The sequence below is a fragment of the Cupressus sempervirens genome, chromosome 5 (assembly GCF_028749045.1).
Source record: "Cupressus sempervirens isolate cs-2001-9-10 chromosome 5, ASM2874904v1, whole genome shotgun sequence".
Lineage (NCBI taxonomy): Eukaryota > Viridiplantae > Streptophyta > Pinopsida > Cupressales > Cupressaceae > Cupressus > Cupressus sempervirens.
Window position 1 is genome coordinate 507,844,890 of NC_143122.1, and position 19,075 is coordinate 507,863,964.

The window sequence follows — 19,075 nt, forward strand, 5'->3', positions numbered from 1 at the left end:
CTTATCCAATCTCAGTGGACAGGTTTTTCCTTACTTAAGTTATACATGTCTAATAATGTAGTTGTGATTTCATCATTAGAACCACTCCAAAGCTTCGTACTAATTACAGCTATATCAAAAAGTGCATTTTTTTCTTTCCATTCATGAATAAAGTTTTGAAGAGATATATTAGGCTTCAAATCTAAAGTTGAAATATGTGTCTTTGTCAGCAGACATATTCTATTTCCTAAAGAAAACCAATTACCAATTCTCAATTGCACTATGTTCAAATGTCTGCCCAAAAATTAGTTCAACTAGATCTTCCATTATTTCTTGTGTTATTGGATAGAAGAAAGATTGTAGGGGAGATAGTGCTTGATTTCTCTCATTATGCTTCTCCTTCTGATAATTGCTTCCTTTCTCATTTACAGGCTGTGCTGCATCAGCCTAGCATTGAAATGCAATTATCTACTAAAGTTCCATAGCCTCTACCTAACTTTAATGGAATTGTGCCTCCTCTTTCTCTTTTTTGAATTCATCAAGCTCTTGTTTTAAAGTAACTAGATCCACTGGAACACCCATAGCTCTTGCAATCAGCAACATCATTTTATTTGCATAATTACTATCAATCTAGTGATCTTTCACACTAGAATTGATTTTATCGATAATTTCTTCTTTCACTATTACTTTTTGCAGAGCAATTATCTTCTCCTTGATATATCCAAGTTTGCAATTGGAATGAGGCTAAGACATCGTCCAATTTCATTTGTGATATCCTCAATCTGTTTGACAAATTTTTTATGTGTATTAATAAACATGCATTTTTTATGTATGTTTTACTACTCACTTACACACTTGTTTTAGAGATACACATAAGTACTTATATATTGTTTGTGGGCATTATATATAATTACCCTTGTACATATTACATATTGTGATAATATAACACACATGCTTTATATATGCATGTGTGTAAACATATAATACATGTTATATATTATAAGTTTACATACAATACTTTTAATAATAATATAATTGTTTGACCATGTATAGATTTTATTTTTTTTTTACATTTGGTTAGTTGTGACTTCCTTTCTTCCTATCTTTTTCTTTCTACCTTTTGATTTGATATTTACTTATCCTCAATTTCTAACATCTCATTTACTTATTTCTTTTGTTCTCACTTTTATTTCTCATGTTCTTTCTTTCTATTCCACCTGTAGTAGTTTATTCCTTGTGGTTTCTTGTCCAACCATCTTATCTATTATTTTACTTCTAACTTTGGTGTGTGTGCAATGTCTCTTCCCTTGGTCCCTATATCTTTTGGTCAGTCAACATCTACAACTCACTTTTTTTTGCATCTCTTGCTCTCTTTCATCCTAGTGATGGTAAAAATCTTTACACAATTGAATCCAGAAACAAATCAATATAAAACTTCGACAGTTAATTAGTAAGTAGAACCTACTTTTTGATGAACAAGTGTTTATCAATTCTTTTTCCAATTTGAACTCTCTCTCTAAAGATTCAAGTGAAACTCACGTTAGGGGCATGTATCTTGTGTTTTTATCTCTAAGCTCTTTCAAGATGGGCCTAAACTTCTCCAAGTATTTGGCAAGTTTAGAAAAACTCTCTTTCTCAATCAGGACATCCTTTGTCACTAAAGTAATCTTACCTAGCATCACCAAAAGCCTTGAACATAACTCTGACATAGGAGCCAATACAATGTTCCAAACACCGTTTCCAACTCCCCCATAAAACACTTCAAAAGCCATGGCTTTCACCTCTTTTCCTATAAATTTCTACCTATCTCATCCTAATAATAGATCACACTATGATCCAAAATATTGATGTAAAATGTCTACGCAATTTTATCCAAAAATGTTCAAAAATTTGTGAAGTATTATCTTCTCAAAATCATCATATGTGCAAACTTTCTTCAAACAATCTATCGGCACTCCTTGGCATTCAAATGCCTTCGAACATAACTTTTAAGCAATTTTTTTTGCCAATTTAATTAGTTCCTCTCCTCTAGACCATAAATAATGCCACCAAACAAATTTGATGCTAGCATATCATAATTAACAAAACAAAACCAAAAGGAAACCTTGTGAGTTTTGCTTGTCCCATCCGTTTTAGTTTTTTTTAAAATTCAATTATGTGAATATGTTAGATGTGAATTTTGGCACTCATGTCTAGAGAAAAAAAGGGCCTCATTCAAAGTTGTTTTGTTCTATCATATCCTATTTTGTTTCTCCAAATTCACTCTTCTAACATTTCCTAATGGAAGGAATTATAGTGTCAAAAACTAAGAGTAATAGTGACATATGAAGAAGAAGAATCAACTATGCAAAAGCAGCAAAGAAATACCATCATGTCATTGGGAATGGGCTAGTCCTTGAAGCACTAACCCATCACAAGAGGGAACACTCTACTTTCTTCTACAATAGACGTTAACTTTTTCACTTGCGTATTCTACTTTTCCTCCTCTTTTTATTGCCCTCATTCTATTTCCAACAAGCATGAGGAATAAAAAAAATCATGATTTTAAGTTTCAATATATATACTAATTGTATAATCAATTTTCCCTTCATCTTGCCCTAGTAATCTTTATTTTATACTTTCTTGTTTTATTTTATCATTTTTGAAAACTAGTTTTACTTTTGTAATTGATATATTCAATTATATTTTATTACTTAATTCATTTTAATAATTTAGATTTCATAATTAAAAATGATCTGGGGGATAAAAATCAGTTAAAATTGAAGTATCCCCAATACTCCAATAATCAACATCATTACAAAGTGTTTGTGATTCTGACTCCAATGCAACTTGAACAGGAAAAATTGGAATTCAAGTGACAAAGTTATGGCCAGTCAAAGTTTGGTCAAACCAACAACAAAGGTCATAAAAAGGTAAAAAATTAATCATCTCAAAAGTGGTCAACAATAAATTTCAAATTAAAGAGCTTGTCAAAAGCTTTCCAATGTGGTTCATTTCATCCAAAATGGAGTCTGTGTGTGGAAGTTACGAAAATTTGAATTTTAAGTGAAAAAGGTAATCTTGATGACATCAACATGATGTCATCATGCTGATGTGGCACATTAGAGGAAAATTTATTTGGGAGAGATTTAGACTCATAACTTCCTTGTTCAAATTGTCCACCTTTGCCGCTACACCAAACAAAGGACTTGCCAATAATAGGTGGTGTGGTTTTATATATCCTTATCTTCACTGCCTGTGTTGGACAAAGGCCGGTGGGCTTACAAGAGTATGGCCAGCCATTGTGCCATGCACACTTCTAGGGATAATGGTGGACTATATTTTATTTAAACTTTTCTAAGCCTGTCAACATTATTAATATGGGTTGTTTATTTAAAAAAATCCCTAAAAATGAAACAATGACACATCCTTGAAAATGATAGAGGGGTGAATATGAAGATAAAGGTGGTTAAAGGGGATTTTTTTTAAATTATTTGTTTTAGCCTAAATATGGCTAATTTTGTGTATAAAATGGAGGTAACAACTCTTTGAAAATCCATCCAAGTGATGAGAAGGAAATTATGATCTGGAAGGCTTGACAATTATTCCTACACATTGGAGAAGAATGTTGCCATTATGCTTGAAGGGAAGATCTTGAACACTTTTAATTGATTTGTTTGGAGCTAATTGGATTGGTCTCTCTATTGAATTAGGACCCGTAGATGTAGTTTGACCTACAGATGAACTCTATTATCAATTGTATTTTGTCTTCTATCTCTTTATTCTATTTCTTTCAAATCATTATCTTATTATGCTTTGTTCATCTAAGCATTCTAATAATGTTAATTTAATAATTAATGCTTTGGATTAACTTAGTATAATTATGTTAAACATTCCTCTGTAATCGTCCTAGATCCTAATCAAATCAAGTTTGGTATCAGAGCTCTTGTGTGACTAGTATTGCAGATTTGAATGCTTACAAGATTCAGGATCAAGAAAGGCAAAGAAAAGCTCGAATAATACAATCTAAAGATTGGGAAACAAAGGACTAACTTCTTTTTGGGTTGAAGCATCTAATACTTCAATTTACATTTAGAATAGATGTCCTCACTCAGTATTAGAAAACACCACTCCTAAATAAGTATTTATGGGCATCAAACCAAATCTAAGTCACCTAAGAATATTTGGGCATCCTATTTATATTCATATTCCTAAAGAGAAAAGAACAAAACTAGAACCATCTAGAAAGAAGGGAATACTCATTGGATACAGTGAAACAACCAAAGGCTAGAAGATCTATGTTCCAAGTCAAAAAACAATTGAGATCAAAAGAGATGTTAAATTTGAAGAAGATATTTCCTTCAACCTTTCTAAGAATAGTAATGAGTCATATACACAACCTATCACTGAAATAGATGAAGATCACCCAATAGAAAATGAGAGGGAGAATGATATTGAACCTCCTTAACCTACTATTTCAAATCCTAAGAATATTGAAAATACTAACAATAAAAAGAGGCCACTTTGGGCTAAGAAAATGATAGAAGAGAATCATGTCGACCCTGATGAAGTAATCAAAGAAAGCAAGAGGACAAGAAATCAATCTTGTTATGTAGCACTATTAACTGAACTTATCAAATTAGAACTTTCAAATGTTGAAGAAGCCTTATCAAGAAAACCTTGGAAAGAAGCAATGATTGAAAAATATAATTCAATACTTGTACCCATACCTAAAAACAAATCATTTATTTCTTCTAAGTGGATTTTCAAAATCAAGCATGCACTTGGTGACAACATTGAAAAATACAAAGCCAAATTTGTAAATGGCAATTTCTAAAAGAAAGAAGGTATTGATTATGAAGAAACATTTTCCTCAGCTGCTAGATACACATATTTTAGGACTATCTTAGTAATCACACCATCCAAAGGATGAAAATTTCATCAAATGGATGTTAAAAGAACATTCTTAAATGGTGAAGTTAAAGAAGTTTATATTGAGAAACCAAAAGGGTTCTTCATTCATCATAGAAAATTTCACATGTGTAAGTTGAAGAAAGCACTATATGGTCATGAATATGCTCCTAGAGCATGGTATGAAAGAATAGGCAACTATCTAACAAAGTTAGGGTACTCTAAGAATGAAGTTGATCCTAACTTATACTTCAAGATAGATGGTGATGACATGATTATTCCTATATTATATGTTGATGATTTGTTGATAACAAGTGAAGAACATATTATAAAGAAGTGAAAACAAGAACTAACAATAGAGTTTGATATGATAAATCTAGGTCTTCTCCACTACTTCCTAGGACTAGAAGTCTAGCAAAAAGGGAACTACATTTTTCTAAATCGGAGAAAATATACTATTGATATTTTGACAAAATTTGGAATGATGGATTGTAAACTAGCTATTACTCCTATGGAAGTCAACCTACACAAAATGAAGGATGATATGATTAACTCTGAATCTATAGATCCTACTCACTATAGGAAAATTATTGGATCCATAATATATTTGGTGAATACTCATCCTGATATATGTTATGCTACTAACACCTTGATCCATTTCATGTGTGCACCAAAGAAGATACATCTAATGGAAAATAAATATATCTTAAGATATCTAAAAGGCACTATTGGCATGGAAATCAGATATGATCAAGTAGAAATCAATCTTCATGGATATTCAGATTTTGATTGGGTAGGTAGCTCTACTGAACACAAAAGTACTTCTGGATGTTTCTTTAGTCTTGGATCTGGGATGATTTCTTGGTTTAGTAGAAAAAATCCTCAGTTTCATTAAGCTTTACTAAAGTAGAGTACATAGCATCTTCCCTAGGATCTAGAGAAGTTGTATGGTTATGAAAGTTACTAGTTGATTTGTTTAAAAGGCCTTTGAAGCCCACTATGATTCATTGTGATAATCAAAGTTGTATCAAGCTTTTAGCTAATCTAGTTTTTCACAATCAGTCTAAGTATATTGAAATTCCTTATCACTACATTAGAGATCTGGTTGATCAGGATGTTATCAAACTGGAGTACATCAATATTTTTCAAAAAGGCTATCTCATTAAATGTTTCATTGTATACCCAAGATACTTTATTCAAGTACATAGGTGGTCTTCATTCTTACATTAGACATTCTATTTTGATTTTGAATCCATGTAATTTGGATGAAGTAAGTGTATAGGCGACACACTTGGAATCAAGGTAAGGGTACTTTCATTGATAGGGTTGAAAAAAGCCATCTAAGTTTGAAGGTAAATCCAAAGACAAAGGGAAGGGGAAAAAAGACAACTACAATAAAGAAAGTGAGTGAAAAACCCACATGCTCACATTGCAAGAAAGAAGGGCATGATGATTCTAAGTTTTGGAAGTTGCACTGTGAAAAGAGGCTAAAGAGATATGGTGGAAATAAAGGAAAATAAAAAAAAACTAATGTAATATAATAGGATCCTAGATATGACTCTAGAGATGAGATAAAGATTGCTGTTGCCAAAATCCAAGGAAAAGGAAAAGGTATGTCTCTTTCTCTAGCTACAAGTTCTTCAAATTTGAGTGCAAGTACAAGTAAAGAATCTTCTCCCAAGAATGATAAGAAAAGGTATGAATTATTTCATAATTGGGTCATTATCAAACATACTAAGGTTGATACGTTGTTTGATACAGGTTCTCAAGTTAATTTGATATCTAAAGAAGTTGTTAAAAAGCTTAACTTGACTACAAAACCTCATCCAAAACCATATCCTATTATGCACAATTACAAGTAACTAAGCAATGTAAATTCAGATTTGCTATCACTGCAAACTTTGTAGATGAGGTAGAAGCTAATGTAGTCCCTTTAGATATCTGTGGTCTTCTGCTTGGGAGTCCATACCTATATGATCGGCAAGCTATCTTTTATAGGGGAGAGAACAAATATCATCTTTTTAAAGATAAGGCTGAATACATTGTATGAGCACATAAGATAAAGACTAATCTTATATAAGGTTGATTAGATGAATAGGTTAGTCAATTCTAGTAAGAACATTGTATTAATGCACGTAAAAGCCAAAGAAGATGAAACATCTAAGGTATTCAAGAGGTGTGATCTTAAACATTAGTTTGAAATGGTCAAGATTATTTCCACTTATGATGACTTGTTTTAGGAACAGACAGAGTTGCCTCCTAAGAGAGAGATTCAACATGAAATTTAGTTACAATAGGATGTACCACTTCCTAATATTGGCATGTATTGTTTATTAGTTCTGCAAAATGAAGAAATTAAAAAGTAGGCTCAACAGCTAGTTGAGAAAGGAGTTATTCATCCAAGTACTTCTCCTTGTGGTTCTCCTATTGTTTTGGTTCCAAAGAAAGATGAGACTTGGAGAATGTGCATCAACTACAAGGCTCTGAACAAGATAATAGTAAAGAACAGGTATCCTCATCCCAGAATAGATGATTTACTTGATCAGTTGAAACATGCAATTTATTTCACTAAGTTAGACTTGCATAGTGGATATCATCAAATTCAAATTGTGGATAATGATATTTGGAAAACTACGTTTAAGACAAAATAGGGACTATTTGAGTGGTTGGTTATACCTTTTGGGCTTTGTAATGCACCAGCTACATTTATGGGAGTCATGAATGATGTCTTTCGTCCCTTTATTGATGATTTTGTCATAGTCTATTTAGATGATATCCTTGTATTTAGTAAGTCTTGGGATGATCATGCAATTCATGTAAAAAAGCTCTTGGATGTATTGAGAAAAGAAAAGCTTTATGTAAAGATGTTGAAATGTGAATTTGCTAAGTCATCATTAGTGTACCTAGGATATGTCATAGGGGATGGTCAATTGAAAGAAAACCCTACAAAGGTCAATGTATTGTAAAGTGGCCTAAGCCAAGTATAGTTACAAAATTTAGGAGCTTCTTACATGTAGTTCAATACTAGAGGAAGTTCATTGCAAACTTCTCTTACATTGCATCACCATTGCATGCTTTAACTAGTACAAAGGCAACTTTTTAGTGGGGAGGTCTGCAACAAAAGGTTTTTGATACTTTGAAGGAAAAGTTGAGCACTATACCAGTTCTGGTTATACCTAATTTACATCAACCATTTGAAATCAAGATATATGTGAGTGGGTTTTCCATGGGAGTTGTATTAATGCAAGGAGGTAAACCAGTCTACTGCCACTCTTAAACTTTTTTAGGAGTAGTAAGTAACTATCCCACTTGTGATAAGGAACTTTATGCTTTAGTTCAGAGTGCTAAAAAATGCAAGCACTTCTTAATGGGAAAGGAAACTGTAATCCACACTAATCATTGGCCACTTCAATATTTTCACTCACAATCTAAGTTACAACAAAGTAGACACTTTAGGTGGATGGGTTTTTGACAACAGTTTCATTTTGTAATTAAGTATAAGAAGGGTTCCCATAACAAAGTAGCAAATATGCTCTCTAGACCTCCTATTAAGAATGCTTTGATAATCCTTCAAAATAGTTCTATGGTTCATGAAAGTTTTCAAGAATAGTATGCTAATGATGAGAACTTTAAGGATATCTATGCAGCTTTAATCTAGGGTAAACATGTAGAAGAGAAAGATTACTATGTGCAGGATAATTTATTGTACCACTTAGGAAAATTATGCATTCCTAAATATGAACAAGCACATGTAATGTGGGAAGCACATACCTCTTTGGTTTCAAGACATTTTGGGGTAAGTAAAATATTGGCTCAGTTACAGAAATATTGTTACTAGTCTCATATGCAAGAAATTGTCACTAAGTATAAAAAAGGATGTGTATTGTGTGCAATTAGAAAACCAAGTAATAGGAAATTGGGTTTTTACACACCATTGCCTGTACCATCTTATCCATGGGAAGTGTATTTTAATGCCTTATAAATGTAATGCCTTGCCAGGGAACCCAAAAGAACTAACTTAAAGTTTTCACTAAGTTTTTCAAACATTTTTTTTTAAAGATAATAACTTAACAACAATAGAATAATATAGCAGAAGCAATTAACATACACTCATACATCAACAACACATAAACACGTTACAACTCTTAAGGGTCCTATGAAATTGAATCACATTTAAGTTTAATTAATAATAAATCTAATATATAATAAATCCACATCAACTAATAATATACCAGTATGAATCCATTTAAATAATATACAATTATATATGATGCCACTTGGCAATAAACAGAACGCACAATCATCCACTGTATAGGTCACAGGGTTTGAAAGGTCGAAATAATTTACATCACGAAATAGATTACATCATCTACTAAGATCTTATAAAATCAAATACAATACAATAGTACAACCATCCATTATAGAAATACAAGAACAAATTGAAAGGAACATCTACACAAACACATCCAGCAACAGCATCTGATAGTTAGATCTCAATGGTATAAGAAAAAGCACTACCACCCGACCTCATGGAACCCAAAAAGGTCCACTCTCACTGTGCTAAGGAGATAGTCTCAAGTCCCAAACAAGATAACAAACTCAACAATCAAATCCAACATCAGGTTCAAGGAATCACATGAAAGCAATCCAACTCAAAGATAACAAGACACAAGTACAACTAATCCTAGAGGCAACACAGACATGTAGAAAATCTACTATGTAAGTGGGCAAGTGTCATCACACAAACCAACTCTAGAGTTACCTAGCTAATCTTTTAATCCTCTGGCACCCTAGTGACTCTATGCAATTCTAGTATCCTTTCCTACTGACAAGGCATACTAACAAGTCAACTCTAAGGTTACTAGGCTAGTATTTTAATCCTCTGGCCCCTTAGTGACTTTATGTAGTACCAATATCTTGTTAATTCATTTTAAACCCATTTAATGAAATGTTATCACTTACTAAATAACCTACAATGGGTTAACCTGGTAGCCACTTTGGGTCCTAGCATCCATTGCAATTCACTTCCCAACTTAACATACAAATAACTTACCCTAAGCTTAGTAAAATCAAAAGATCACAAAAGACCACATACCATACATCAGTTCTTAAACAAGCAACTAACAAGTATTGAAAAGCATTGAACATAATCATGGATTCCACCAATACAATCATCCTAACAAGACTGATTGAAAAATAAGTACACATAAACCAATCTATGTCATAACATGACATCACCAAGAATAAATCATACAATCACCTCTATCCTATACAAGTGACTGGAAAGCAATCCAAAAATGACTGATTAAAGACTCAAAGGTTATATCAAATAGGTCACACCATTCACCTTAGTTTCACACAAGAATACTAGAAAGTAATAACAATCAATGCATCAAAACATCTCATAGAGCAAACCAGATACATCATCATGGTTGAGTATAAAAGATCAAGACCAAAACATCATCATGACATCACAAAATAAAACTCTCAAGCCTCTGGTAAACATCCTAACTAGCCAAGCTAAGTCAAACCCAAAAACCCCGACACTAGTAAATCACACGTTACATAAAGCACATACAAAAGTGAATTTCATAATTCATTAGGTTTTGAAAATCCTAAAGTTCAATTTTTACTAAAAATTTTCAAATTAAAGCATAGATAATTCTATAATGGAAATCAATTTTCTCGAACAAGAGTTTTGACCCAGAGAACTTTTGAAAATAGAAACACAACAAAGACGAAGAGGACATAAATTCAAAGAATGAACAACTACTGCACAAACCCACAAGATCCTACCTGAATTTGATGCTAAAACAATAAATACACAAACAACAAGAAATTTTTTTTTTCTTTTGAAAACCCTCTTTTCAAAAATTGGCTCCTCCAAACCTGTGTATCTAGAAATGAGCTCTAATTTTCTTAATAAAGAGTTTCACCCCCAAATCAAAGCTTTGATCATGCAATCATGCGAAAACCCTTTGTCTTTAATTACTATATTTTAATTTTCATGCACACACTTTATGCAATTTAATTAAAATAAACTTTATTAAATTAAAGCTTTCTCTCCCTTATTAAATCGTGCAACATTTTTAATATAATATTTATTAATTTAACTAATAATGCTATTTAGAGTTTATTAAAAATAAAACTCCTAAATAAATTATTATTAAATTAAATAATTATAAATATGCCAAAATTAGAACTATAACTTCATCTTAAATTTTTATTCTTTTATTTAAGTAATTCACAAGACATTTTTAATAATATATTTATTAACTTATTTAATAACATTATTTAGAGTTTATTATTAAAATACAACTTATAAATAATTATCATTAAATTAAATAAATATAACTAAGCCAAAAATAGAACTTTAATATAATCTTTTAAATTTAATTCTTTAATTTATTTAATTTCTCAATTAATTAAATATGATTAAATATCAAATTTCTTTATAAAAATTTCATTAAATTAAATCATTAAATTATCTTTTAATTTGGTTTAATTATAATAGAAAATCACAACAAACCCACAAAATCAAATACAACAACTCAACTGAAAGTCAAAGAACAAAGTCAAACTCCAAGGTCAAAGTCACAAATTTGTGTCATTTGACAAATTTAGAAAGGTGAAACTAACTCAGATACTTGTCCTATTTTCTAGGATAATTAGCTTAGGGTTTAAGATTTGGACTTAAGAATTATCTCCCCAATTATACCATTGAAATACTATGATAGGTTATGCTCATCCTAGCAGTCCAGGGAAGTTGATACCTGGTATCTACAATCCACATAAAATCCATGCATATACAAATATAATATTTTAAACTAAATAGGCAATGGTAGGAAGTGGTACATCATGTAGATCCTAACTAGCAGGTGACTACGACTCCCTTCCTCAACCACATCAGAAATGTCAAACATAAAGAAAACAACATATATGCACACCATACACATGCAAGTATGGGGTAAGTATCCATAGAAAACACATATAAATAATTCATCTATCTAACCATCATGAGATAACTGAAATCACTAACTAAACATATCTATATCATTATTGAAAAGGGTAAACATAAACACATGAAATAACTAAATTAACTTAGTAACTCAACACACATATCAACAAAATATGAAATACATTTGATCTAATTCAATAACCAAGTACTAATAATCATAAAATTAAATCAAAAAATTGGCCTAAAAGAATTTTACAATACAATTAGAAAACTCAAGTAAGGGTAGGCATTATAGTAAAAAGTAGGTCACTACTAAATTGACAGCTCATTTGTGCTTTCAATTTGTACGGGTTCATTTTGGGTTACCTACTTCTATTATATTAGATTGAGATTCTCGATTCTTGAAGGAATTTTGGTCATCTTTGTGGGGACTCATGGACACCAAGCTGAAGAAGAGTTCAACCTTCCATCCACAAACTGATAGATAGATAGAGGTAGTAAACAAGACAGTTATTCATTTGCTTAGAGGTTACTACAGTAAGCATCCTAAGTTGTACGATGAAACTTTCCATTATGTGTAGCATGCTTACAACCATGCAATAGAATCTTTTGCAAAGAAGTCTCCTTTTGAGACTTGCTTTGGATACTTGTCTAAGACACCAATGGATTTTTCTTTTGGGAAGGATAATATTGTAGATGGATGCCATGATGCAAAGAGGCTTTAAATTTCATCCAGAAGGTCCAAGTAATCCATCAAGCAGTCGAAGCACAATTGGAGTAGAGCCAAGCAAAATACAGAGCTCGCCATGATAAGCATCGTATTGATCACCATTTCCATGTTGGCGATAGAGTTTGGTTACATATATGTAAGGCAAGAATCCAAGGTGAAGGAAGGAAACTCAAACCTATATGGTGTGGTCCTTTTGAGATCTTAGAGAAAATTGGTACCAATGCCTTCCGCCTTACTCTTCCTCCATACAGGCAAATTTACTTGATTGTCAATGTTGAGAATCTAAAGTTGTATGAGCCTCCAATGATCTTGGATGAAGACACTAACATTTAGGTTCCTTTAGTTGATGATCTTTCACTAGAGTACATGTTAGAGTTGCTAGAAGATGTCATCCTTGATAGGAATTTTAGGATATCATGAAGAGGACTAGTTGAATACATCCAAGTGGTATTGAAAGGGATGCATCCAAGCAAGGTAAGATGGATGGAGATCAGTAAAGTGAGGGAACTATACCCTCACTTACTTTCTAAGTAATCAAACTTTCAAAGGTTTGAAAGCACTTTAGTGAGGAGGCTCGATCTGAGGGATAAAATCCAATTAAAATTGAAATATCCCCAATACTCCAATAATCAACATCATTACAAAGGGTTCATAATTTTGACTCCAATGCAACTTGAACAAGAAAAATTTAGAGTTCAGCTGACAAAGTTATGGCCAGTCAAACTTTGGCCAAACCAACAACAAAGGCCATAAAAAGGTAAAAAATCAATCATCTCAAAAGTGGTCAAAAATGTATTTCAAATTAAAGAGATAATCAAAATCTTTCCAATGGCGTTTGTTTCGTCGAAAATAGAGTTTGTAAGTCGAAGTTATGGTAAAAAAGGTAATCCTGATGATATCAGCATGAATTTTAAGTATAAAAGGTAATCCTAATCACATCAGCATGATATCATCATACTGATGTGGCACATTGGAAATGAGGCAGCAAAATTACTTTGGGAAGATTTGAACTCATAACCTCCTTGTTCAAATTGTCCATCTTTGCTGCTACATCACACATGGCACTTGCCAATAATAGGTGGCACAGGTTTATATATCCTTATCTACACTGCCTATGTTGGAAAAGGATGGGGGTTGAGTCCCTGATAATTGGCCTCCCAAGAGTGTAATGCCCTTCCAAGGGATCCAAAGAATTTCACTAAGTTTACAGAACAATTTTTTTTAAAAAACATGAAAGATAAACCATTCACATCTTATACATAGTAACAGAAAAAATAGTAACATCCAACTGAAAGCAAACATAACATAAGATAACATGTTACATTCTTTAAATATCCCTTAACGTTGTATCACATCTAAATTAACCATTCATTTAACATCACATCTTTATGAAATAACAATGATACATCCAATATTCATAAATTACATTTTAGTTTAGCTCAATCATCCACTGTACATGTTACAAGGTATGAAAAGCTTAAAAGAATAAACATCTATGTAAATAAAGTACATCATCATCCAATATTAATCCATGATGCAATTAAAGTAAATGAAACTTCATATCATACATCATCACATAAGATATAAACATCCATCATAAAAGATAACCATACATCACAAACATAAATAACTAAGTGCACAGTTCCTCCCAACCGTAAATAGCATCATTAGACTATCGTGGATCCTAACCATCTCTCCGTGCGTAACATTCCAAAGCACCGAAGAGATCATCGGTATTAACATAGTAGGAATGTCACTCCTAAAACATCCTACTAACATGCAAAGTAAAGCATAATATATCATCAACTGACATATGCAAATCATCAATGTAAGAAACATACCAATAAATACATCCATCATAAGGTATATCATCTATCATAGTGATCCAAGAACATAATGAAGATAAAATACCAACCAAGAAAGCTCCAATCACGGTGTCTCAGACAGATCTCAAATGATAAGAGTGAAAAAACTCTACCACCTGACTGTGTGGTACTTAAGTGGTCCACTCTCACCATGCTGAGGAGCTAATCTCAAGTCCCAAACAGGAGATCAAAATCATAAAGTATAAATCTCTAATAGTCCAGAAATCTTAAAAGTATACTACTCAAAGGTTCCAACACACACAAAATCAACATCTAAATCCCAGAGGCACAACAATGACGTGTAGGAAACCTACTTTGCAAGCGGAAAAGTGTCATTGCATTTATCACGTACAAGTTACCCTGGCAGTTAGCTAAACTCCACGGGTCCATATTGATCTCATGCGGCCACTAGTATCCTCTCATACTGACGAGGCATAATACGGAATGCAAAGTCACAACCATGCGTTCTCACTACTCCCATCCTAGCGTGTACAAGCACTCAAGGCATGGGTGAGAACCAAAACAATTATCTTTTTAGGTTCATTTAATATCCATTTAGTGTGTAAATGTTATCACTTATTAACCAAACTTACAATGAGTTACCCTGGCAACCTCTTAGGGCCTCGGCCCCCATTGCAAGCCACTTCTCGACACTACAAGTAGATTACCTACCCTAAGCTCATGGAATCATAAATCACCATAGTCTTGTACAAGCGACTATAAAGAAAATCTAAAAGATAATCCATAAAAAAGAATCATCAAATATCCATGATAAAAGCATCAAATATCCATAATAAGAATCATCAAATCTCCAAGATAAGAATCATCAAATCTCCATGAGCATCTAAAAAGCATCCATAAAAAATCATGACCACAACAGTTCTCTATTGGCAACTGAAAGCATCACTAATAATCATAAGTATCCATTGGTTCTCAATAACTAAAATATGTCTCAAAATAAATCACCATATCCATTGGTTCTTAATATGCAACCAAGAATATCTCAAAATCATACTGATCGAAGACTCCAAAATAGTTGAGTCAAACATGTCACAACATGACATCATCAAGAAATAAATCCACATTTCAGTCTCATCATCGCGACTAAAAAATAATCCAAGGATAACTGATCGATGATTCAAAAATGATTAGCTCAAATGTCTCATACATATACATCTCAGCTTCACACATGAAGACTGATGAACAAATACAAACATTTCATAGAGCATACATCACATTACCATGGTTGGGCTTATAAAGATCGAGACCAAATAAGATCAACATGCTATCATATCGTATAACCCCCCGAGCCTCTGGTAACAACCTAGGACTGGTCAACACTAGTTAACCCAAAACTCAAAACAAGAAGCATAGAGAATACACGATGCAAACACACATTTTGGTTTACTAAATTCACATAATTGAATAATGTGTAGGGGTTTTCAGTTTTCTGTTTCAAGTATACTTCAAGTGTATAAGTTTTACCATTTGACCTACACGTCAACCCATTTGTTTTTCGATAGCATTATCTTTCTATTATTAAGAATTACATTCTAAAAATAACTTAAGGATAAATATTCACTAAACTGATCATCATTGACCTTTAATTAAATTGTCATTTATATTTAACCATGATCCATATTCTAATTGATTAACCTTTCAACTTTTCTAGGATCATTATTCGTTATTTTATAAGAGGACCAATTATCATTCTTCGAATAAGAGATTATAACTTCATTAGAATGATCAATTAATATCAGTTCACAATCCTTGACCTTTTATCATTGTAATAATTCTCAATTACTTATTACTAAGTCTCACCATTAAAACATCTAAGGTCATTATTCGAGACATAAGAATAAGACCTATCAACTTGATATCAATATTTCTACAATCTCATTAAAAGAATTATATCAATTAAATCTCTATTACATAACTTAATTATTAATTAAATCTAATTAACTCTCATTAATTGATTTAATTAATAATTGCATAACCATATCAACGTTTCAATTAATATCAGTTGACTAATAACTAACTAAAATTCTGTAAGATAAAAGTCAACTATAATTCAATACTCAAATGATCATATCACTAATTCAATAATAATAACTTGTTAATATTTAATTACAAGCTATATTGAAAATCTTAATAACAATTCTGTAATAACCACTTTCTTATATGAATACTGATGTTTCTTTAATTAATTCGTATTAATGATAGTCATTTCAAGATAAATCTCAATTGCATAATATAATTATATTGACAACTCAGTGAACATCAATTGATTAAAATCAATTATAATCCAAATCTAAAAACTAATATCTTTTTACAAAATTTTAATCATTAAATAATCTCCACTAGATTATCTCTAATCAAATTTGTTGATAACTATTTAAACTATTATTTATTAATAGTTTGTTAGACCCAACAAACATTATTAAATAATAAATTCATCAAACTATATTTCCATAAATCCCATTAGTTAATATTTAACTAACCTTTAAGGCATATCAATAATTTATAATCAATATAATAATTCAAATCGTAGCTATGTTATAACAAGGTCAAAATGTAACAATGACCCATTGTCCAATATCATTAAAATTTAGGTCTCTTAATAATCATCATTAAACATCGTTATAAATTATAGCCTCTTAACTATTTAATATATATTAAATAGTATTTAATATACATTAAATAATTAATATTAAAAGTTTACTACATAAACTATATCAATATATTTTCTCTATTAATAATAATTGACAAATTATTATTAAACATTTATCATTTAACAATTTCGAGAACTCCAAAATAATTGAAATAATTTTTAACAAATACTTCCCTTGATAAAATAATTAAAACTTTATTATCAATTAAATTTAATTAATTCTATGATTAAATTAACTAGTAGCTATGTCAATAACTACATGATTATCAGCTGATAATAGTTTCGTTCATTAACAGTCAACTCCGTATCATTCCATCAATATTCAAATTATTACTTTACCAATAAAAATTATAATAAATCTCTAATATTAATATCTCAACTAAATACCTCTTATGTTGGTTGATAAATAGATTAATTATACTTCTTCTACTACTAACTAATTATATTAGTTAATAAATCATATAAAACTAATGCATAAAAATAAGATTCTACTAAGGGAAGATTGCAATAATATCTTTAATTCATTCCATGCTTTGATATATTATTTTTGTGAAGTTTAAGCATAAAGTACTCTTGGTTATGAGAAATGGAGAAATATCTATCCTTGAATAAAATAGTCTTAGTACGACGGCCATATCTCACTAATGAACCATTGGATCGGGCTGAAATTGAAATATGTTAGAGAGGACCAAGTTGCACCAATTTTGACCGGAGCGATCGAATAAATTCAATCACAATAAAAAGTTATGAATGATTGAGTTCGGGTCTATCCAAGGGCAGCGACAAGACAATTTATGATGAATTAAAAATTTTCTCTTAAAATAATTGTTCTCTAAATCTAACCATAAAAGGGTTTGTTCATACGCATCTAAAAATATAATTGATACAAAGATTACATCTAATCATTCGAATTTTCAATATAAAATTTCTATTTTAATTCCAAATCTTGTCTTTCTAATATAATATAAATTCGAACCCAAACCCGATTCATATCTAATTATTTCTCCTTATTTGGATCTAGGGTTTTGCTATTGTTTTCTTCTCAACCAAATAGCATATCTAGATTTCAATTTCAAAATTGCAAATCCAACCACAGAGAATATTCAGACACATATAGCAGACATGATGAAGACAGCAAGAGAAAGAGTGCAAACAAATTATGTGATTATCACGAGTGCACCTGGACACTGATGCTAATTTGCTATGCCTCAAAAGTCCATAGAGAATCTCTTCCTTCTCCAACATTCGCAATTCCTCCAAAATCTAAGCCAACCGAATCTTCCAAATGACTAGAAGTGCTAGAAGAAGCATAGAAGCATGTAGAAACATATGAGCATATGAACTTCTCCAATGCATGTAAGCTTTGAAGCTTTTATTTAAGCTTGTAACTTGTAGCTTCCATTAAGCTTGCCAAAACACATTAGGAGAGCCTTTATTTAAAGGCCTCTAAGATGCATCTAGAGTGTCTTTAGAAACAACTAAAAGATAAGCATGACAACCAAGCATGAGTCTTCTCCAACGTTCTAGATGAGTCTTAAGGTTGTAGACACCATGTGCTGAAATAAAATGCTAACTTCTAAGTGTAGACAACTTGTGCATTCTTAGAGTGCAAACTCTAGTGTTTTCTACATGACAACTCCTGAGAATTTGCCAACTCCTATGTGAGCAAATATTAAAATAATGCACAATAATTAATATAATATTTAATTTACTCTTTTCAATTTAATTTATTTATTTATTAAATCTCATGCACTAACTTTGATAATTCCACTTTTCAATGTTAATTTATATTTATATTTTAATCACATGAGATTTAGAATCTTTTAATAATTTTAATATATTTTCCACTTTTAAATTTTATTTTTCAAGACTTAATTGCTAAAATATTTATTAGCTTCAATAATAATATTATTTAGTCATTTATTTAAAAATGAACTCCAAATATATTATTATTAAAATAAATATTGCCACATTCCAAATTT